Consider the following 23,745-nt stretch of genomic DNA (forward strand, 5'->3'; position numbering starts at 1 on the left):
TTGCATTATGGATGTAATAATGTAATTGCATATGGATGTAGCGTATGTGAACAGTGGTCGCTACAGACGTCAGAACCTGTGAAAGGACATCTATATTGTTATATTACTCTCAAATAGTGTGGTCATTTCTTCAATCCGAGATTTCGGGTTTGAAATAAAACCGAGATAGCGCGCACACGCTCTCACTCACACTCTGACGTTTCTCGTATGCGTTTTTCTTCCTCTTCTTTTTTGCTCGTGCGTATCCACACTAGAGCACTGCACGGGCACGGGCTTACCCGAAAGCCCGAGCCCAGCCCGGCCCGCGTGCTGGGGTCTGCGTCTTGTATGCGGGCCTGAGCCGGGCTCGGGTTTCAGCCACCGGGCCCAGGCCGGGTACCTGCTTGACAACGCCGGCCATGGTCGGGCATGTACGCGAACATATTTCACGGGAATGGACATCTGAATTTTCATATCACTTTTTCTTTTAATTGGTTATGGGATATCGTATTCTCATCTGAGAACTATCACGTTTTTATATGTGATCATCCTATTTCGTGTAATGGGTCTGGATATCACACGTGCACTCACACACATTTGGGGACGATTGGTGTTGTGGGCGCGCTGAGAGTCCGGCACGAGGGTCAGTTAGGTTAGATGTTGGGACATATTTCGTTCCCGCGAGAGTACGGCACGAGGATCAGTGTAGGTTAACTGTTCTGACATATTTCGTTCGCGTGAGAGTTCGAGAAAGGGGGACTAACACCGGTGCATGCGCAATAGAGCGGAGATGAGTCTCTCTTGAACCGCGAGGTACATACATACCGCCTCTCTTGAACCGCGAGGTACATACATACCGCCCGCGTGCCGCTGCGCGCTGCCTTCCCAAGCAACCAAGCACAGAGTGGCTTGCCGCGAGAGAAACACAGCCCTATCGCCTTGTCTGTAAAAAACTGCATGGGGTCCTCTTTGGGCTTGCTCTAATTTTCCATTTCGAGTGTACCTCCTCACACTCTTAAAAATGAACTTCGCCGCATAGCACGCTGCTAGCCAACCAGTATCTCGAATGATATCGTTATCTGCCCTGATTTGTTGAAAACTGGAGGCGTACGCCTTTTCTGTGACAATTATGAACAGCATAAGTGTCACAGAAAAGGCGTACGCCTCCCGTTTTCAACAAATCAGGGCAGATAACGATATCATTCGAGATGATGGTTGGCTAGGAGCGTGCTATGCGGTGAAGTTCATTTTTAAGAGTGCACTCTCCACCAATTTGCTGCGTCCTTTTCCTGGCTGTGCTGTAATCGTTAGTAAATCTAAATACGCCTCCGGGCATCGAGAACACATAGATCAGAGGCGGGCTGGGACCGGGTCTGAGCATGGAAACAGTCGGGTACGGGCTGGACTTGGGCTGGGCACGGGCCTGAAAATTAGGCCCGTGCAGTGCACTAATCCACAGCCCTCTGTTCGTACACATCGGACAAAGCATTCGTCATACCTTAATGCTTCCATTGTGTTTTAGTATGCAACGCTTTTTACAATAAAAAAAAAAAATAACTGGTGGGGTCTTTTGCGTCCTCCTCAAGCTAGAGGCTGAGTACATAGTGGCCCTAAAAGTTTTCATTTTTTTGCTACATCTCCTGCACATAGCGTCCGGTCCATCTTCGACACGCAATAAGTAACACTGCACGCTGGTTGAAGCGCCTGACCTCTGCGGGAAGAAGTTATTTTTCGTTTGTATGCTCATCGTAGAAGTTTGGCCGACACTTGTGATTTACCGGCCTTTCTCTCATGCTTTTTTTTTTTTTCGTTTTTGTGTTTTTCACGAGCACGTTCGACACTGACAATACCCCCTTGAAAGTTCAAAGCAATGCACGGAGCTCCGGCGCGCGTGCTTCACAGGCGTCAACAACCGAAGCCCCGGAGGTAGCTAAGGACAAAGAACTGTAGATCATTCAAACCTGTGCTGGAAATTGCACAACTCGTAATTGTTCCACATTTCTGCGTCGCGATTGCTGTAACAGTATACCTTTGCAGTATTCCACTCGAGTCCCGAAATCCAGGAATTTTTTTCGAGACACTTCCGGGATTACTCCAATACTGCAAATGCCGAGTGCGAAAGAAAAAAAAAATCCCGAAATCCCGGGATTTTAGGATTCGGGATATCCCAGCACTACTCGCAAATGAGGACATTCGAATTCTGAAATCGCGGTCTTCGAGCACACACGCCACGTTGCCTTTGCTGGATCGAAGCACGCTTTATCTCCAAATGCATTTCTTTTCTGCTAATGCCGGGGAGTACTTCTAAGTTCCTTTCGCGCCCAGGAATCGCGATAGCCTAAAGCGAAGAAGTGTCTAAAGCAATTGTTAAACTTTTGTGCTGAGGTGACGCAGCTAGCAGTGAAAAGCAATTTGGCGCTCATCCCCAAACACGGAGTCTCGATTCTGCTGGCAATCTAAAATCAATGCAGGCTGTAGCTTCTAGCGCTCACGATTCGACCAACCATCTGAGTTGGGAGTGTGCTTGCCTTGTAAGTTCATTTTCTCTTCGATCCGTGCGCGCGCTATTGTCACCTCGCCGTCGAAATTTAGAAAATATGGTAGCGTTTACTTTGAGTCTCGCATCTATCCTTAACCCAGTAACGCGTGACGGAGGGATTACAAGTATTCCAACGTTGTGCCCTGAGAGATAGCGTTGTTATGAAATACATCTTGTTGGAATATAGATGGGTAGAAATCCAGCGAACCGGTAGAATGTAGGAAGGAAGTTGCCTCAGGACAGAAGCCGCCGATATTTCGAACAGAGACCGTTCTTCTTCTGGGCACCGTCCTCATCATTGGCATGGTATTTAAAGGTACATTTAAGTTATATTTAAAGGTACATGGTATTTAAATATCATGCCAATGATGAGGACGGTGCCCAGAAGAAGAACAGTCTCTGTTCGAAATATCGGCGGCTTCTGTCCTGAGGCAACTTCCTTCCTATCTTGTTGGAATAGGTGGCTTTATTGTGTATGACAAAAGTTTATATAATGCCTGCATATATTCTTCTCGTGCGGGTGTGTCGCGTTATATGAATGTGCGTGCTGACAGTTTCAATATTGGACATATTCGACGTGTTGACGACCTCTTGTGCTGCCCCCAATAACCCAATACAGACTCCATCGCTGCGTTCGTGATGGTGATGTGGTAAAGAAAAAACGGGAGTGGCATCATGGGAAAGAATGAGGATCATTGAATTTGATTGACTTCAAAGTACCACAAAGGAATCCTGGAACGTTACGTATGTTTGTGTAGCGGGAGGTTACATTTTAGCATTAGCGTTATACATGTATAGAAGTATCGTGTACAAATATACAATCCAACCCCGCAACTGAATTGCGTTGTCAAAATTGTGTGCAGGGTTCGCCGTAGTGGATGAGGCAATTCAACATGCAAGGACGAACACAGCAGAAGCCTCACAACAACGCCCAGATGCAACTCTAGTTGCATACTGCATTGTGAGACTTGTGTGGTGTTTGTCCTGGTATGTTGAATTGCCTCGTCCACTGCAGCGTTAGAATGAGAAAGACGCCGCGCGCCACAAGTGCGTTCTTCTGTGCGACTATGGGAGTGAGTGGCTACAATGAGGTAGAGAGAATGTGTTGAGAGTGAATGTGCGTTGCCACGTTTTCTAGTGTGACTTGGTACGTTGAAGAGAGGGTAGCTAGCATGGTGTAATTGGTAACATCTCCGACCAGCAATCAGAGGATGTGGGTTCGAATCCCACTGCTGGTGTCTTTTCTTCAAATGTCACAGTTCAATTGTGTGCAGGAACCGTGCGACCTAGACGTGATGCTCCGTTGCGACACTGCAGCCAACGGCAGGCTTAGTGACCCATAGGGCGCGACTGCGCGCGGCCTGCTCCATGCACTCTCAAATACATCTGAACTTCGGCAATGAAGAGTGGCGCAATGACAAGGGCTGGTCTTCGAAATGTCGATAATGTGAAACCTGTCAGGGGCGTAAGCGAACAGAAAGCAGGCAAACCGCACAGAACCATCCATGTTTTTAATATACGTCATGGTACATAACCATATGAAGGTATGCCACATCCACTTGCCCCTGTCTGTGAAGAAACCCATCAGGCTCAGGCAGACAGGATGATTCTTACAATAAACACTTGGCATGTCTTACAAAATCCAAACTTGCTATAAATGGCCACGCCACATTCCTTTCCTGGTCCCTTTCCCTCAGACGAGTTCCATATTCCACCGGCCCGTTTAGCACGTGGCTTTGTCACGTGCTATGTCACGACAGATATAGCAACAAGTACATAGTAATGAGGACTTCAAGTGGAATGGAATAAGATAAAAGAGGAAATAATGATGCGAGAAAATAAACGGCGCCTTAGAACAACGAGATCCACAAGATGTCTTTGAAAGTCGCGAAGAGTGGCACATTCACACGGTTCATCTGATACCGGTTGGTGAGGTAAGGTGAGGCTTCAGCAATACACGCCGTAAAAGTAAGCTAAATTATCACCAATTGCAAGAGCAGAAGGGTAACAGAAGAACTTACATGCGGTCTGGTGCATAAAATGGCAGTGAATATGGCATCAGAAAAAAAAAAAAAAAAAATCGGGCACTGTTTGCGCACATAGCTTCTTTTTTTTTGGGGGGGGGGGGGAGGTAAGACAACGGGTCGCACAGCTTCCATACCTTTCAGGAGACGAGGAGGAGGAGGAGGAGTGTCGTTGGGAGGAACCCGAGAGGTCTGCCTGCCTGATTAGGCGGCATGTTTCTCGGGAAGGGAAAGGTGGTGGAGAGGAGGAGAGGAAAGGGTGAAGTGGAAGACCGAACGGAATCCGCTCGGGGGGAGGATAGCTGCGTCCATGGGCCGACTTCAGGGGAACTGTGCCGGCATACGCCTATTACACATCTGAGGGAAACCCAGGAAAAACCCCAGACGGCACAGCCGGCCCGCGGATTCGAACCGCGGACCTCCCAGTCTCCAAGCGCACGCGTTACCGCTGCGCCACCGGAGCTGGTTTTCAGGAGACGATGGCTTAAAAACGTGCATTCAGCCGGTTATACCTTTCTGTGCCCTTTGCGAAGAAAGAGGTATAAACGGGCACCTATTTCGCACCATTTTTATACCTTTCAAGTGCAAAGATTTCCAGCTGATGCTATAAAACAGACACATTGACTCTTCATCATACCATATATTTATACTTTGTTTTTCTCTGACAGTGGCAGATACTTCCGCTGGATGCCACATCGTGGCGCCATAGTCTCGTGGCACGGTCCCAACCACATCATAGAATACAGGAACGTGTTGCGAAAGCTGAAGCAAAACCAAACTTGAGGTTATGCTGAAGTATAAGAGGAGGTGGGCGTGGGCTGGGATGCTACCATGATGTCAGGATGTCCTATTCCAGTGTTGAACCTAGGAAGAGCACAAAATACAATCCGTCAACTCAAACAGGGATACTCCAAATAGAGAACAACGCCCGAGAGAGGGAACAGAAAGACAGCACAACATGCGGTGTGTTGTATTCCTTTGCTTCCTGTCTCGGGTTTTATTCCCCATTTGCAATGTACCAGCTCGCGTGCACCCTATAGCAGTTTTGCTGAGATACTCCGCCGGAGAAATTATAGTGCACGCAGCCATAGGAATATAGTCTCAGTGTTTGCGCACTACTTGTCACGACGTAAAGCAATGCATCCGTCTATTGCAGCGAATCGGAACGAGCGTAAGGCGGGGCTTTAACGTGCCCTTCTTTGTGTGCGCATGACTACAGTGCTGTCTGATGCTTTTCTTACGTTTTACGGTGGTCTTTCCCGCCGGACGTCCTCACAGTTCCCTCTGAAGTCGGGCCAGGGTGCATGCTAACCTTACTGACCCGCACTCCTTCCTGCTGTCCTCTCTACATCAGAACACGTCTGTATGCAGCTCACATCCATAGTTTCCTCGCAGTACTAGAACAAGAATAGCTTGAGGTGCTCCAAAGAAATCCATGGACTGTTGTCGTTCATCTGCTGTTTAGAGGTGTTGTTGGGAAGGTTATTCCTCCCCAGAGCTGTGCGGCAAAAAATAAAGAACAAGTGATCCGGCAAAGATATTGACAAAATAAGCGAACAAGTGCTGCTGAATGCTGTGACTGCTGTACCGGAAAAGAGTAGGCGACGCTAAAGAGCGGGAATATTTTGCACGTTTTCTGGATTCCGACATGCATCCTACAGGATGTGACAATGCAAAGTTCATGCATAATACAAATGCAAATCAGGGGTAATAGAATAAAGCTTCATTGTCGTCGCAATAACGACACGTGGAGATTATTACGGGTCAAGTGAGAGAAGCATACAAACGGAAAAACGAAAGCAGTGCTTCAAGTTTCCGTGCAAGGCACAAACATCAAGAAAACGCCGGCGAGACGTATGCGGTATCTGCTGGTGTGCATCCTCCAACTGCTAACTGCAGGATACCATTACACATGGTTAGTTACCAACTAAAAGATAAGTTTAAGTTAAAAAGGTTAAGGTTGCAGAAGATTGAAAGATGCGGTTCTTGCTTTCGTTGTGTCTGTCAGAAGCCTGTGATGCATCGAGAGGTGTAATCACAGGACCTCCACACACACACACACACACACACACACACATAGCCTTCAGCGCGTTTCCACGGTAGCTCATCAGAGGCCTTCGTTACATGGTACTGCGTCGTTAGGCTGCGTTTGCCGCTCTGACAGATGTTCGGACTAATGAACGCACTCGCTCGCGTACTTTGCGGCGCATTTGGCACGAGCGGTATTCGGTTCATTCCTTGCTGAAATGAGCTCCATATGGGTCAACCAGCCGTGATGAAGGGAAGTAATTATGTCAAGTGCGCATGTCCAGCCCTGGGTAATAGCTAAGTTCGAAGTAACTTATAACTGCAACTATACACACCACTTTTGGTGAAAGTAGTTGTAAAATGTGACTAATTGAGTTGCTCAAGCAGCATATGTAATGTTTTTTTCATTGGAACATTACAGTGAGAAAGCTCCAGCGCTCCTAGTATTTGCGATCAGATAAGTTATTTTTTCTGGTTTGATTCGCGTTCAAGTTCTATGATATCAGTTAGGATCTCGGTCAGTTCCTGGACGGGAAAAATAGCGCATTGAAACCGTTGCAAACTTGATGAACCGCTTCATCGAAGCTAAAGTATAAGTCACAGTGAACGTCGACTGAAAGTAAACATTAGGGAGTTCTAGCGAGCCGTTTGTGCCCGAAACAAACGACCAATTTTGCCTATTCTTAAAAGCGAATGGGAAGCGTACAGAGACTTTTAGCAAATCGGAAGAATCGTTAATCTCCAAATGTATTCCAGATGGATTTGAGTAACACCTGGATCTTTCGCATCTTTTCTTGTAGTAAATATGACATATCGGAGTGCACTTTCAGCCGTTCCCTTTGCGGAAGGCTGCACTTGAGGCGAAGTACGTCGGTCATCGTGTTGCCAACGCGCTGTCAAGCATACCCTGGCACAGTTGGGAGACTCGATCTCACGTTGATGAATCACGATGACCTTAGAGGCAGTTTGGCTTTGGAAAGGGTTAATCATCCGTGTGCGAGCCTCTCTTGACGGTTAGACCAAACAGGGGAAACGACACGGGGACTAGCACTTTGCACAGCTTTAATGCGCCTTGTATATACCAGTGTTGTACCCGTTACCAAAACTAAGTAACGAAATACCGCTATCCGCTACTCCACAGAAAAGTAATGCAATACTAGCGTCGCTACAAATTTCAAAAAGTAACGAGATACCGCTACCGCTACCAAATAAAAGTAACCCAAATACTACGCCGCTACTTATCCGCTACCGTACCCTTCTCTATGCAACACCTTACCGTAGGCATCTCGTTGTTGAATGTGTCTAAAGATGGTGCAATATTTAAGTTTTCTCACATAGCTGAGTGGGGGGGGGGGGATATATGTTTATTATAAAGAAAAGGAGGGAAAGCATGCAGTATAAAGCATACCACTACCTACAGCCAATATATATTATTTCACATTGATATTGACCTTGAGATCATGCGCATTTAAGACATAATTTAATGCACATAGCGCATATGTTCATTTAATAATTTTCCTGTCAGTATGTTTGAAGCACAAGATGATTTTTCTGCAGTGATAGTATTTTGTCCGGGATATCCGCGGATCCCAACCTCAAACTCTTCCGTCTGCTTCCTAACGAGGATTGGTCAGTGTGATCAAGTGGCGTAACTGCCATGATAAGCGACCACACATCGAGTCATCAATAAGTGGCTACGATGAGGTGAAAACATCAAACGAACGGCGTAATGTTTGCTCTCGCCAGGGTCGACGCAGTGCTGTTGGCGTACCGCACCAAAGCTTCGGTCTCACAGGAATTATGAGTTAATGTTCTTGCCTACCCCCTGCTTCCATCTTCGAGCCACACGATGGCTTCCCTTGCAAAACGTTTGACTATACGAAAATCTATGTTTAGTACGCTTTTTCCGAGAATATGAGTTCCTCAGTAAGAGTCTACCTGTGTGAGATTACCTCCGTAATGAAACACTTAGAGAGGGAAAAATATCATGTAGCTTTTCCCTGAACATGTCCAAACGCTGTCAACAATCAACTGATTAAAGGTTAATCGCCTGTGTACCGCCACCGAGCAAGTGTGCATTAATAAGCATGTTGGCGTACACTGACTCCCGGATAATATTATTATTTATTCATTTTTTGTGGCTCATATACCCACAGTGCAACGAATGTAATATGAGAAAATAACTAGACCGCGTTCGGCAACCTGTGTAAGCTTAGGTAATTCTATCTCGCCAGAAATGCTTCACCTGAGGCACACCACATTAAAAAGTCGGCGGTACGTTTGGAGTGCAATTAATAACTGATGAATATTGATACTAATGATAATGCTGATGAATATTGATATCTCATTGTGTTTCCGATATAGTTTCGTATTCCTGTTCCAAAAGACACGACGCTTTGTTTATCTGCTCCGAACAATAAAGCCGCAAAACACAGTTTTAAATATGCTATCAACACGCTCACATTAGTTTTGCAACTGATTGTATGACGGAAACTAGCTTCGTAGCCAATATTACGCAGTACGTTATACATACCAGTGTGTGCTTCGCGAATGTGAGCTAAAAAGTTAGAAAATTCACAGAATAATGCAAATTATATTCCTAACTATTCAATTGCGCTTCGCTTTATAAAAGTTAGTGAAATTCAGGAAGATCGTCTCATCAGTCTGCCTGATTAACAAGTAATTAAAAGGGATGAAGAGAAGAAATTCTCCTTTATCGTTATCTCACTTTTTCTCTGCGTTATACACATCTTCCGTATGATGAAAAGAAGGGGTAGCGGTAGCGGAGAAAGTGTCCGCCGATACCCGTATTTGTAGCGGAAATACTTTTTCAGTTACTAATGTCAAATGTAGCGTGACCGCTACGTCGTAGTAAAGTAGAGAACACGGTAGCGGCGCTACTAGTAGCGCCCCTATGCATGTACGTATGTATGTACAACACTGGCATATACACACAAACTTTCTCACACGGACTACATGTTCTGATGCCACAACTGGTCGCCGATGCGTGTGAATCGCTCTAATGAATACGTCGTTACATCCTACAACTTACAGCAGAGTATATACGCTCGTACATCGTCGGCAGCAGTAAACATTTCGCAGATCCACTGGAGCTCCGCTGCTGTAAACAACAGCCGCCATCTTGCTTCGCGATGTCAATCGGCCGTGCTCGCCAAATAAAACGAAAACGACTCAGCGCGAGTGGGTCGTTCGTACGAAACCGTGCTCCCACGACCCATTCACCGATTCGTAATGCGCATGCAAAACGACCGAGTCGGTTGTTTCGTTCATGCGAAGACGACGCGCTAAAATTCCCTATTATTTTCGCCGCGTTCGAAAAACAAAATGTGTATGGTTTATGTTTACAAATTGGCTCACGAGATTCAAAAATCTTAAAGCTACTGTAAAGCAGCACCGATCAAATGTCATTTAGTGTGGCTATTCGATAGTCCAAGCCACCAGGACAAAAACTGCGCAAGTTTCATTCCACTCGACGGTGCAATTAATTAGAAAATTACAATTAAAGATTACGGGCAACACTGTACTAGGTATTCGAAATGAATTCGTACTCCCGATACATACGGTGGCAACCACATTGCATGCGTATAACACTGGGCTCGACATAACAATCCACCACAATCCACCATAAAAATCCGCCCCTGTAATCCACACAACGATCCACACCTGAGGATAAACGGATAAGCGAACTGAAATGAAATGCTGAGCCGTTGAAAAAAATGTGTCAGACGTTCAAGAAGCCAGACAGCGTCGGGACTTGTTTGTTCACAGAGATTCACAGAGAGAGTTTGTTCGTTCGAAAGAGGCCGCGAACAGAAGGAGCGCGCAGGCGCAGCAGTGAAGTAGGGAGAGCCTCCATCGAGCAGCGGCCGGCGCTGGATTACTTTGCAAAAACAGGGGTTAACGGGTTAAACTGTTAACATGGGCTTCAGAATGCATAGATAAACAGGAAAACTAATAATATGGTTACTAAAATAACGAAGTTCCGATGTAATAGTGTGTAATACCAATTTTCAGTGTTGCCCGCTGTACAGGGGGTTGTTTGACACCAGGCGTCGCACCGCTCCCCTACGCTGCATTTTTCATGGCAAATTAAAAATATTTAGAGCGCGTTGTCGGTCGTATGGTTCCGCATATGGTATTTAGAAGCAGCAAAGTCTATAGTCACATCACCGGCATACCATGCTTGCCTACTGCTTTACAGTACCTTTAAGCGGGAGAAAAACTATAGCGTTGAACACGAGGATAGCATATCCTTGCGTTAGGTCACTATAATAATGAACACCTGTATACGAGATTATAGCGACCATACCATTTACACACCTCGCCAGCACCACAGGTTGTTGGCTGGCGGTGACGCTGGTCACCGGCCAGTTTATTCCTTCTTCTGCTGCTATAACAACTTTTATTAAAGCTTACGTCGGGATTTGTGTACAAGGAGTGCGTGTCCCTCGAGGTGTTCTTGAAAAAGCTATAACTTGATAACGATTATTCTTCTACGCGCTTTAATGGGAGATTCAACTGTCGAGTCATCATTGAGATCCAGCGAGACGATGTGCAACGTCCCCTAGCTGACCATGCAGACGTGAGCCCCGTAGAGTTGCATATCATGAAAAACCATATTGGCGAAACGTAGCAGGTCGTGCGTGCAGTATGTGAAATGGTGAAATGATGTGTACCGTTCATTTTGGAAAACTGATGACGAATCCCTCTGATCGCTTTCATGCAGCCCGGTGTAATGTCTCGGTGTGGATGTGGTGTGGGGTCATCGTTAAAGTATAGTGTCAGTGTAGCTTACACCAGTACGGCGAACGTGCTAAGCAGTGCGAGTGTTGACCAAAAATAGAAGACCGAGACCGTCCCGTCGGTCCCGAATTATCCATCGTGCCTGCTTCAACCTCTCAAATTTACCAAAAATGCATATGAACTCCATTCATCATCAGACGCTTCCAGAGGATCAAGCGATTACCGGCAGCCAGTTTTGCTTACGGTTTGGAATGCCACTGAAAGGAGGGTATGGAGAGGGACGACTGCAAATGAAGCGCACATTACGAACTACGTCGTCGGCATTTGCGGTGGAGTGAGAGCTACACTGGTGTTGCACTGGTCAATGTGGGTCGTTCTGGAACCACCAGAGAAACGTGACATATATACGTTGCACTTGAAGGACTATGGTGACATGCTCTGTTATTTTCGTAGCTCCAAATAAAGTTTTTTTTTTTCGATTACCCGGTGCACTACGCCAAGAAGGCGACCATAACCGACAAAGAAGAGCAAAGATTGACATCTGAGTATTTGCATCTTTTATGCACATGCTCGAAATTCGAAATCGCTAAAGAAATACTTCATTGCATTTCGTTCTTTTTATCGGTTAAGTGACAAATAAACTGCTGGGTACGAACTCGAGAATCAGTACTATGTGTAACGTCAGTATCTTGATCGATGCACAAAGCTACATGCTACTTGGGTATCCATGCAACAATTACCCCGCGCAGTCCACTCTCCTGCGGTGCCCATTCTTTCAACTGCATTTCTGCAACAGAACGGGCTACCACTTCCAAAGCCACATCCACAATTATTATTTTTAATGCGTTAGCATTAGAAGCCTCATTTTGAAGAAGACCGGCGTCGTAGAGGGGTAAGTGAGGTGTCCGCGTACAGCGTGACACGTGACGCAGAAGAGCGAATGAGGCTGCGCTCCGCAAGCTGATTGGCTCTTCTCCGTCACGTGGAAGCGCGGAGCTCGTCAGCTGGAGCTTGGGCCGTCGTCAGTTGCGCCTCGTCTCCGGATGTATTCAGACGTGTCTCGTGCGTTCTCCGAGAGTTTCGCGAGCGTCTGAATTTGTGTCACGTGTCGTGTGGCAGTTCAAACTGCAACGTTCTCCAATGGATCCTGGACCTTCTACTAGTCAAAATACTAGTCAAAGTATATAAAAATATAAGAAGCATAAAAGAAGCGATTAGAAGCAAGATGAACCTCTAATGCTATCGTATTGTCATCGCACTCATTACATTAATCGGCTTCAAAAATGTTTTGACACATGGCTCAAACACAACATTGCTGTTGCTTTCTCCCTTCATATCCACGTTATTTCATGTTCGCCGGGGAGCAAGACGAAGCAGTATGTGTCTGCTCTTTGTTTTGAGAGCGAACTATTTTGAAGCGTGATGTGGGCAAGCATTGTACATATCACATCCTGCAGTTTGCAATAGAAACACAAAATAGATTGACTAGAATAGGACTTTCCGGCTCTCGGCTCCAGGTTCCTCCTAAAGGTGCCGCAAAGCAGAAGACAGACAAGTTATGTTGTTAACGTAGTTTAACAGCTTGTTACTTGTAAACCCAGCACAACAAGTTATGCACGTGACAGGGAACACTAAATAGTTTTAATTTGCTAGTAAAAATGCGGCAAAACCGCTCGGGGCAATGTCTGGTGAAAAATAATCCTCAATTTGTCAAGAAACAGCAACCTACGCCCACGACTCGCTTGCTGCTCGTGACGGTACGTAGCCGTCACGTAGTTGAGTTCTTCTGTTTTAGACACAGTGTTATGCGCATGCAATGTAGTTTTACCGCCGTACTTGGAGAACAATGCGCAGTCGGTGGGGAATTCGACGCCGTGTTGCCAGTAATTTTCAATGTAAATTTTCTAAAATACTATAAGCGCAATTCAATTGGGACAAAAGTTATAACGTAAGAGTACTGAGGGCTCAGGTTAACCAATAGGTAAATTTTCTGAGATTGCTGCTCTACTGCTTTACAGTGCCTTTTAACACTCGACGTCATATTCTTATGATATAATATATACATACAGGGTGTTTCACGAATGTCCCCCGGCTGAATAATTTGTGAGTAGGTGGCGCTAGCGAAGAAATTTCTTTTTGGTAAAGGTCCTTAGGACATCGGCTATGAAACGAGTAGTGAGCGACTCATTTGCATGTGCATATGCTCACTAATTAAATAAACATCATAACTTTTAAATTTTATTTCGCACGCTTACGGAACCTCTGTTTTACGCATCCGGATCTTCAGTGAGAAATATTTGAAGAAAACAGAAAAACTAGTCGACGCTTTTCCGAGTAATTAATTGGTTTCGGTTTACATATTTCTTGAGCGGAGCAATGCACCAATGCGCTCTTTGGATCAGGTATCCGGCTGCCAATTCCGTGTTCATCCGCCTGGTTGACACACGGGGGTGACGGAAGATAAGGAGCTTCGCTAAGGTAAGGAAGATAAGGAGCTTTACTTCGCCGAAGATGGACTGGTGCAGGATGCCTTCCAAAATACTGAAATTCTCTGGGCCTTTACTAGAGGTCTCAACGAACATATCCTCTAAAACACAACATGACCTGGGGATTCTTAAGCCAGCCTTTTGTTCGCCATTAAACAGCCGGGGACATACACTTCCTGTTAGTTTTCATAGTTTGATACTTCAGTGGTTCAGTTCTGCGAGTCGAATCTCGGTTTAGTCCCTGGTTCCAGTATGAAATGAATCGATGGGCGCTATACGTGACGAGTACGAATAAAACCGAGCCTATTATTGAGGGCAACATAAATGGGGTCTCATCAGGTTTTCTGGAAAACGAGCCGCACGTCGAAAAGAATCGCAGAAATTAAGTTGTGCGGAATGTACTAATTTACATGGTTTTTATGTCCCTATATTGGTCGCCTTTATCGACAACTTTGCTTAAACAAAGTCGCTGGCAAACATTATTATTCTAACTGCAGTAGTTATTTTTCTGTTTTGCGGATTTTGTACTGAGCTTTGTGTTTTGACTCAATGAGAACTCATTCCATCGATACACGTAATGCGTGACATGCTGGCCACATGAAAAGTTACAATACCATCATGAATCCTGGTTCTTTTAAGTTTACATATCCCCCCATTTTTGTTTTTCGCTGCATCTGCTGTGTGTACTCTTATCTTATGGCCGATCGTCCCAGATCGTCAGATGAATATACATCTTTATGGCGTCGTGTGGGTCGACGTACAAACTGTGTTTGACGCATCGACTTACGGCAAATTGCCAAGGGACTTTTCTGAGCGCACACTTCCGACGAACGCGTCTAGTCTCGATCAAACAAGATCACTACAGGCAAACTAGGGCGAGCGTGTTGTCACTTGCATATACTATTGCGCAGCTTTACTTTGATCTATTTCTGTTAAGCTATCACTCACAGTGTAGTTATTACCACGCTGCAGTAAAAACATTTCAGGCGCCAGAACACACGCCATCTTCTTTTCCTTTGCAGCTGCTTCGTTGATGCGGCTTGTCGCTATCGTATAGTGATCCAATCAACGCTGCTCGGACAAGGTCTCCACATTGCTGGCGCCGCCGTGTTTTCGTGTTGCCGAGCTTCGAGCTATACGGAGCACAGAGTCACAAAACTGGCGGCGTTGTTTCCAGGCCACGCAGCAGTTTTCGTCAAACGATTACAAAGTGCACTTGCATAAAATATAGACGTTGTCCGCCGGCTTTTGACATGTTCTTGTAGTAGTCGCTGAGGCCAACGAGACGCTGAAAGACGAAGACAGCACATAAAGGGAGGGTCGCGTACCCCCTGCCCTCTCATAAAGTGCACCATTCGATTGCTGTTTGTTGGAAATTGAATACTGCAAATTTACCCAAACAAGCACGTTACGATTACTAAATAACCGAATTAAATGGATGTTTTGCTTTTTTTTTATGTTTGATTGCAGAGCATGCCGCGAACTCTGTTCGCAACAATCATAACGGCTACATCAACCTGCGGGAAAGTCCGTGATAGGAAACAGAAATCGTCTGCTTTTGCGCGCGCTAGTGCATCGGCGTGAACAGACGACTTTCAGAGGTGAATGGGGACCGCAGCAACTCTCCTACATTTTCTTTCAGTTCTCAGACGAAAAACGCACATTCTAAGAAGTGGCCCACATGGTGGTTTAGGACAATTATGCTAATCCTCAGAGACAAGTTAAAAGTCGTAGGACAATCCCACTGACAATCACAAGTCTGAAGTCGCCGGCCAACGGCGCGCACGGTCGCATTACAGCTCCGACCAAAAATATATTACGCGCGCTTCCATTACACTCTCCGTTGCACACTGATCATATTTCGAAATGAAATGTCGCTGACGACGTACATGGAGAAGGAGTGCGTGTTTATTTAAAAACCGCATTAAATACTCGCGGAGAGAACACACGCGACTTAGCTTCCACATATCCGATTATGCGCCACATTATTGCAAGTCAATGCACAAGCTACATTAGAACGATCGTTGCCACACATGCACTCATATTGGCCCGAACCACCAGCGCCTTAATAGTTCCAATGGCCGCTACGTTAATACGTCTTTTCGTTACACAAACCGCGAACGTAGTCTACGCTATCTTCCCAACTGTCTAGCTGTCCCAACATTCTCTATACAGGTGAAACCGAACGAAAGCTTCACGAAAGGTTCCGTGAACATCGTCGACTCGTATATTTACAAATTTCTGGAGGTATCAGCAAACACCAGATATCCTTCGTTTCTAAATATTTCTCTAGTCTCGGCCACACTATTGATAACATTTGCGTTATTGTTCTCCGCTCCAGTTTCCATTCCGCAAACGCGTGAAACGGGCAGAGAGTCGCCTGATACATTATCTGAACACTACCCATCCAACGGGCCTGAACGAAAGACTGGTTCTAGACTTCTAATCAACTGTCGACCGGTGCTACACATGTTGCCCTAATTAACACGTTCACGTGCAGCCCCTAGCGGGCTGGGCAATATGTTTAACATCCTCCGGCACTAGTTTGTTGTTCCCCCTTTTTTCTGATGAAAAGCGTCCGCTCAAAACGTTAAGTATAGTTTTTCCCGCTTTCCCCCCTTTTTAAGTACACCAGTCCCGGTTGTTACTCCACAGGCTACATTCTACGCTCGTGGCTCGTGGATATATATGCCTGACTGTCCCCATTTCGAGAGCAAAGGGGATGGCTCAACCCTAGGTTCTTCTGCAGGTTCCAACTGCCATGACAACGGCGACGTACCCGCAGGCAGTGGCGTAGCGACAGGGGGGCTAGGGGGGCTCGAGCCCCCCCCTTACCTGCCTACGAGCTACCCACACAAATCGTGCAAATCCGAGGAGAACATAATATATGGGGGGGGGACAGCGTGACTTTTCAAAATACTTCAAATCTCGTGGCACCACCTCATTGGTCATGACACCCTATTATAACCGTATTGTGAATGTCCAAATAAACAATATTGCTTCTTTCTTTTTTTTTCATCCGCCGTGTGCAAAGCATGTGTGTGTTGTCACACACAGCATCAGCGGGGGGGGGGGGGAGTTTTCGTATCGAGCCCCCTCTACCTTGGAGGTCTGGCTACGCCACTGCCCGCAGGCGTACGTCATGCGTGACGTTGCGTGAGAGTGAAGCGCAGGTTTCGTCGCCTGCTATTGTGGCACGTTTCGACAAATTCCTCAAAAACGACTTTGTAATTCTGAATGAAACTTTGACGGTTACATGTGTACAGTACCCGTGAAGATAGTTTTGGCGAAGTTTGGGGAATCGCCCCGGCTGTACGAGACCGTCCCTTTCTTACGATTCACGGCAGTGAGACTCAGACAAACACTCTTTGTTTTTGTTTTTTTTTCAATAAACCTATATCCCCCCCCCCTCAGAAGGGGCACATGCCGTCACATCATATAGCGAATGCCTTATTGATGCCTTATGCCCTGTCAGACCTGCACGTAGCTCGTTACTTTTTTTGAAACCAAGTAACGACTGAGCTATAGTTTGTAACTAGCACGGATTTCGTTACAAATATGGGTAACTTGTTACTGCAAGTTACTCGATATTTTTCTTTTTCCTTTATTTGCTCCGTTCCCCTTTCGCTTAAGTATGGGCGACCTTCTTAAATGACCCACCACCCCTACGCATAGCCCGTGGTTTTGTGAGATACTGAGTCAGCCGGTTCCCGATATTCGTGCGACTGACTTCCTAGGAGCCGTCTGGACAAACCACCTTCTGGTCTTCCTGACTTTGCTAAGGCGGTAGTATGAAGTTATGAGGACATTCTGTGCACTTGTGAAAGCCATGAACCTGACCTGTCTGACGCGCGGCATTACGCCTCAACTGGAGCTGCTTGGAACCGGGATGCTTGGAAAATAACTGATGGACATTTCGGGCACCAACTGCTACTCAATCTAAACTTGACGTAAAATATTTATTGAAATAAAACGGTGTTGATTGCATAATTTGGCTGTGTGGAACATCCAGAGCGGTCCCGGGGCTAGCTCCCGCCAGGGACAGAATAAACGTGACCCCCCGCGCGTCACCAGGAGCGCTGTAAACAAAAAGAAATAACTGGAGAAAGATTTCATGTGCACTTCCAAACAACAACTTTATCTGATGATGATGATTGGGGAGTTTCAGCGCCAAGGTACCCAACCCCACTGCTGGTGGTGACGTGCACTTCCGAGCTCAATAATTCCCTTGTTTCTCGCTTCACTCTCCAACCGATTTTGTGTCACCTTATCCACCGTGCCAGGTCATCCACCATGCCAGGTCATCCATCATGCCAACTCATCCACTGGTGGATGAGATTGCACGTTGGATGAAACAACTCGGTGGATGAGATGGCACGGCATGGATGTTCCAGCTCTGTGGATGTCTTAACACGATTGGTGACCCAGCTTGGTGGATGAGATGGCACGGTGGATGAGGATACTGTCGCGACCCACTTTAGCTCCCCAACTGACCCCGTAAGCGACCGCTCCCAAGGCATTCTGGCGTGTATGATGCATGCTCATCTCCCCGCTTTCCCGGGTTCGATAAGCCGAAATGTGAAATGGTTTTTCAATTCGCAGTATATTCTTGTGTTTCGACCACATTACTGTCTTGTCTGTGAAAGGGACTTGATTGTCAGATGTTTTTGTGTGGGGTGTTGGTGGACGAAGCAGTAAAAGCATAACAACAGCGCATATTTACAACGCGTTCTAGCTCTCAAATGGCTGTGAAACGAGTGACGGGAGCGTCGTTAAGTAATCAAATGTGCATGTGTTGTGAGTTAGTGTTTACTATATTGTTATTATAGTGTTAGTGTGCATTTCCAGAATTTCATATTTTCGCACAACCCTGCCCCGTCAAGGACCTCAGCCGCAACGAGGCTACAAATCCCCTGTGTCACATTGGAAGACATCCTGTACCCGCAAGGTCGTACACACAGTCGTCGGAAAATACGGGATGCGTTGCTGGCCTTCGCTTCGTCCGTATAGGACTGTCTTAACTTATTCTCGCTTTCTTTTTTAATTTCAGGAGCGAAACTTGCCGCCTTGACTGAGCAGGCAGACCTAACTTCTTTTATTATTATTATTATTATTGAACAGAGTTGCAGAGCTGCAAACTGTTTCCATCTGTCCACGTCTGTACGCCGCTCATGGCGACAGTTGCTTTGCGACGTAACGCCGAGTTTAAAAAAAGAAGCTGCAAGCATGAGCTCCATTACACATAACTGCTTTAACCCACGCCGACCATTGCTCATAATTGAATTACTCTGACAAGGGGGGCGCTCTTTGCAATCTCGTAACTTCGCAAGTTCGCTTTTCCTCCGCCTCTGTTTGCGCTGCGTGTGAGGCAGTTGAATGGCCAGGGGCATGTTTACAGCCACGTCGCAGATTCACAAGCAGATAATGCATCAGCATCTATCAACAAGCATTCCTTCTTCACTGACCTCGAACAAGGGACACACACATCCCTAGGACGCCTAGCCAGAGCCACCAGCTCTCTAGCCAACAGGTGGGCTCTTCCTCGGCTCCCAGCTAGTCCACCTACGCCGCCGTGGCGGGAGTTCGTGCCCGCAACAACGCTTCATATCCCGGGTCTACGGAAGAAAAGCGAGTCCAGCCCCCTGGTGGCCAGGATGGCGGCTGAGAACCTGATAAGCGACGTCTGTCGCACACATACGCTGGTGTTCACGGATGGCTCCTTTGACCACCGTTCCGAGAGCGCTACCAGCGCGTACTACATCCCGTCAATGAACATGGCCTGGCAAGGGAAATCAGTTCGTTACCCAATGTCATCTACGACGGCCGAACTCCTGGCCTTGTTACTTGCAGGTGCTGCGGTTCAAGCCACCGGAATAACTAAGGCCGTTTTGCTTACGGACTCCAGAAGTGCCCTCAACAACGCGATGAACCCCATGTGTGGTAGCATCCTAGCCCGATGTATGAGGAGGTCGTGTGCATAGCATAATAGGCTAACCGGAGGTGAGCTTACGCTCCAATGGATCCCGTCTCATTTCTGCATCAGAGGCAACGAACGAGCGGACCAGCTAGCTTCCTCAGCATACCGCAGCTGCAGCCCATCCTTACCAGTCCCGGCCGACACTGACAGGCACATGGTCGTCAAACAGCTAGTTGGGGTGCGTCATCCTGGCACACAGGGCATCATGCAGAATCACCGACCCTCTCTTCCCACGAAAGATCTCCCCCGTGGTATGCAGACAATGCTCCATCGATTACGCACGGGATCTGCGTTCACGAACTCGCAACTGTTCAAGATCGGCTCCAGGGAGGACTCCAGTTGCGAACACTGTAATCATCCGGAAACTATCGCGCATATCCTGACAGAATGCCGTGCATACCATACTAAGCGGGGAACTCATCTTCCCCACGCCAGGCCTGGTATACTGACGGACGTCCTCTTCCCCGAAGGTTCTTGTGCGGAACGACTTTCAAAAACTCGCGTACCCGTGCGCTTTCTTTAAAAAACGGGCCTAGCGGAAAGACCACTCTAGTGCTCCTCTCACCTACAGTGTGCCTCCGTTCCATCGGTATCGGTCATCCTGCCTATATGCGTCACTTTGAAGTCCTCAACTCCCCTCTCCCACTTTCCTTTTTCCTTTTTTTTTTTTGCTATAGTCGTGACGATGCCCACTTGAGTGCGGCCAACAAAGGCAAGCTACCTCGACCCCCCCACTGCAGATTCACAAGTTTGCGTCGACTCCTCCCATCACCAGTAACAGGCGGGCCACGGGGTACGCTACGCAGGGTGAGTGCTAAAGGTCCCTGCCAGCCAGTGAACGACGAAAATCAGTTCGACGTTCGCGGTGAAAATAAATATTTACGTGATCCTAAATAGGGAAAGCATCGCCGATGACGACCCAGTGCGCAAATACCGTACTCATAAAGATGCCTTCGCTACCATGTGGGGAAACAGAAACACAGAAGGTATGGTGTCAAAAGTATTCCGAATTAATACTGTTAGTTTTGGATTGATGCTGAGCTCGATGTACACAACCCAAGTAAGTTATGTGTCGTGCCGTATCCTGACAAATGACACGACTTAAACACCAATCTGAACCTGTATTAGATCTGTGTTAGATCCTGTATTAGATCAATATTTTCGTGAAGCTTCGGTCGTTGTGGCGGTCGTGGTGGCGAGATCGGTTTGCCATTGTGGGCCCCACTTATCCTCAATCATATGGCCACCGACTGTAGCCATGATAAGATGATGTGATACTACAAATGATGTTGTTACGATGACGGCCGAAAGTTACGATATAGACGTGGGCAATATATCCCTTTGTATAATTGTGATTTAGTGAAAACGCTTCCTGTTCGCAACTTGAAGAGCAGGCTTTGTGTATACCGGGAAAGTCCTTTTAACGGGAGATCTAGCCGATGATTTTGTTGCATTTGCTAGATACCAGGGTGCTGTGTAAGTACTATCTCATTGACAAGAAATTTTCTGTCGCTGTCTCCCGGGGTAGGCAAACTGAGGCAAGTGGTGCGCAGCAGATGCTAGTCGGTCCGCTTTTTTGTTGCCACTGATGCCGACGTGGGAGGGGATCCGCTGCAGGGAGATGTCTCCACCGATAGACTTGTGTTGGGCATATGATGTATGTGTGACAAATGATATCACGTATGTTCTGATACAGTGCGCTAGACTGCTATTACACGTGGTATTTATCACAATTTGAATAGCGCTACGCGAGTTCGTGAGAATGACAGCCTAGGTGATTCTCTTGACCTGCACCGCAGCTGCTGCCTGTAACATTGACAGAAGCTCTGCACTTGTAGAGCCTATTGGGAACCGTACTAATTTTCCCTGCCATGCACCATTCAAGGATGGTATATATAGCAGGCGGAAGTAGCGTTTCTACGCCCGGCCCCAATGGAGCCGTCTGGAAACACCAACGCGTGTGCGCGAAAAGTGTCAGTGATACGATTGCCCACGGCACGCGCTCTCGTGCCGCACGGCAGCTGGCGACGGCGATTAGCCGCGTTTACATGAATACGACAATAGCGCATGGACTTCACTCGTCGCATTGAATGCGCTCATATAAACGATCAATTCGCTAGGATAGTGCATAAAATTCAATCCGCCAGAAAGACGGTAGATGCGCATTGAAAGCGTGCATGTAAACAGAAGATGCACATCAAAAACAAAAGGAGGACAAAGAAGAACTTAAGGTGGCTGCGGGGTAGATGTTCTGTACGAAGAAGGTTTTGGAAAATGGCAACGGAAACAACAGTTCCAGTATTTTAAATGTGACACCGTGGGGCGCTATTTTCGAGCTATGCTCGATGCGCATCCATGCAAACGGTGGCGCATCATCTTCATTCTGGTTTCCACTCGATTCGATGCGCTTCTGTCGCATTCATGTAAACGCGGCTATTGTGTCACTACACAACTATCGTCTTTTCCTTTCCTTTCCTTTTCACTTGCACCATGGCCATTGGACGGTCTGTGGCATAGTGCTGGGAAGGCCGGAGCAAACGCGAATTAAGAAGTGGCCCTAGGAGCTCTGAAGGGGGAGTTAGGTAACCATGACAAAGACACGCTCCTATTGCACGTGCACGAAGCGAATGTATTTTTCATCTTAATTTTCACTTGATTTTTTCACTGCTCTGCCGCCTAACCATTTTCCATCGGCAACAGCCGTCCTTCCCATTGAAAACTCTCGGGTCGTTAGAATATTTTGGTGGAGAAGGGGGAAGGGAAATTTCACTGCCCTTCTCCCCTAACGAGTAGTAAAACAATAAAACCACATCCCTCTGCCGCTGGCGGAGAGTACAAGGGCAGCAACTTCTGAATGGAGTTGCGATGTCCCTAGCAATTGTACGTGTCTATGAACAGGGGCATAAGCATCACTCTGTGCTGTAATTCTAATACTTTTCTTTTTCTCTCTCTCTTTCAGATTTCGGCAGCGCACCGCACAGGAGGAGTATCCAAAGCAGTTGTGATCTTCAACAAGTAAGTTAACAAAGATTGTTAGCTTAAAGGTTTGTAAAATTAACCACGTTTACAAAATGAAGATAATACTGTACAACAAAACGATGACTATACGCATACGTCCTCACGCAATTTTACAAAGTTATCAAGGTGTCCGATTGAGCGATGTTCATTGCAGTCGAGTATAGCTATACTTGACTGCATTATTATATCATCCTGTTACTTCTAGAAGTAACAAGATAAATAATACAGGGGTTTCACGTGGCTATACGGCACGTGTAATCTATAGGGGTGATGAATAGAGAGGAAAGCTGTATTGTTGACTCTATGAGATGAGCCACAGCAGATTGTGTACTCATCTTCCTGAGCTGAGAGGAAAGCTGATGAGGAAACATACTGATATCGCATTCCATAATTTACAGACTATTAGTCGTTTGCAGACCACACCGTTTTGTGCAAGAAGTACGGCATGGCGGGTGTGCTGTGTTGGTTACTGCGCAAAAGGAATTACTTAATTACGAAGTGACAGTAGTTTTCTACCGAAGTAAATACTGAGTTATTAGTCAATCACATAACGCGGATGTCTCAACGTCATCATCATCACGGAAGCGTGTGTGTATTACCGCCCATAAACGGGCACGGATTGCGTAATCGGCGGATCCATATCACCACGGACGCAAGGGACACGGTTGATGAAACAGCGATGTACATCCTGTCAGTTCATGTTGAATTGCTTCGCTCATGACGTAGAGTAAAAAAATAATAATAATAATAAATAAAAAAAATAAAAACTCTGTAGGCAAGACAGTACCGGCAATTAGGATTCTTTCCCTCAACACGACATGCAGTTCGGGAAGCTCTTGGAGTAGCTAATTAAATCACCAGTTTGGTACTGATCACCAGGTTGGTGAAGATGAAAGCTGCTCGCCGTGGTTGGCCACGCTGAAAGCGGGC

At 46.5% G+C, this 23,745-nt stretch overlaps 1 protein-coding gene across 2 annotated transcripts in view; it reads left to right on the plus strand.

Annotated features, from left to right (window-relative positions):
- Positions 1-23,745, plus strand: part of LOC135385555 (dopamine D2-like receptor) — an 844,468-nt gene that overhangs the window by 340,399 nt on the left and 480,324 nt on the right. For both annotated transcript variants that reach the window (XM_064614934.1, XM_064614935.1), the window contains one exon: positions 22,757-22,812. The gene's annotated coding sequence lies outside the window, so the exon portion shown is untranslated. The remainder of the gene's footprint in view (positions 1-22,756; positions 22,813-23,745) is intronic.

This window comes from Ornithodoros turicata, chromosome 2 (genome assembly GCF_037126465.1).
Source record: "Ornithodoros turicata isolate Travis chromosome 2, ASM3712646v1, whole genome shotgun sequence".
Classification (NCBI taxonomy): Eukaryota; Metazoa; Arthropoda; class Arachnida; order Ixodida; family Argasidae; genus Ornithodoros; species Ornithodoros turicata.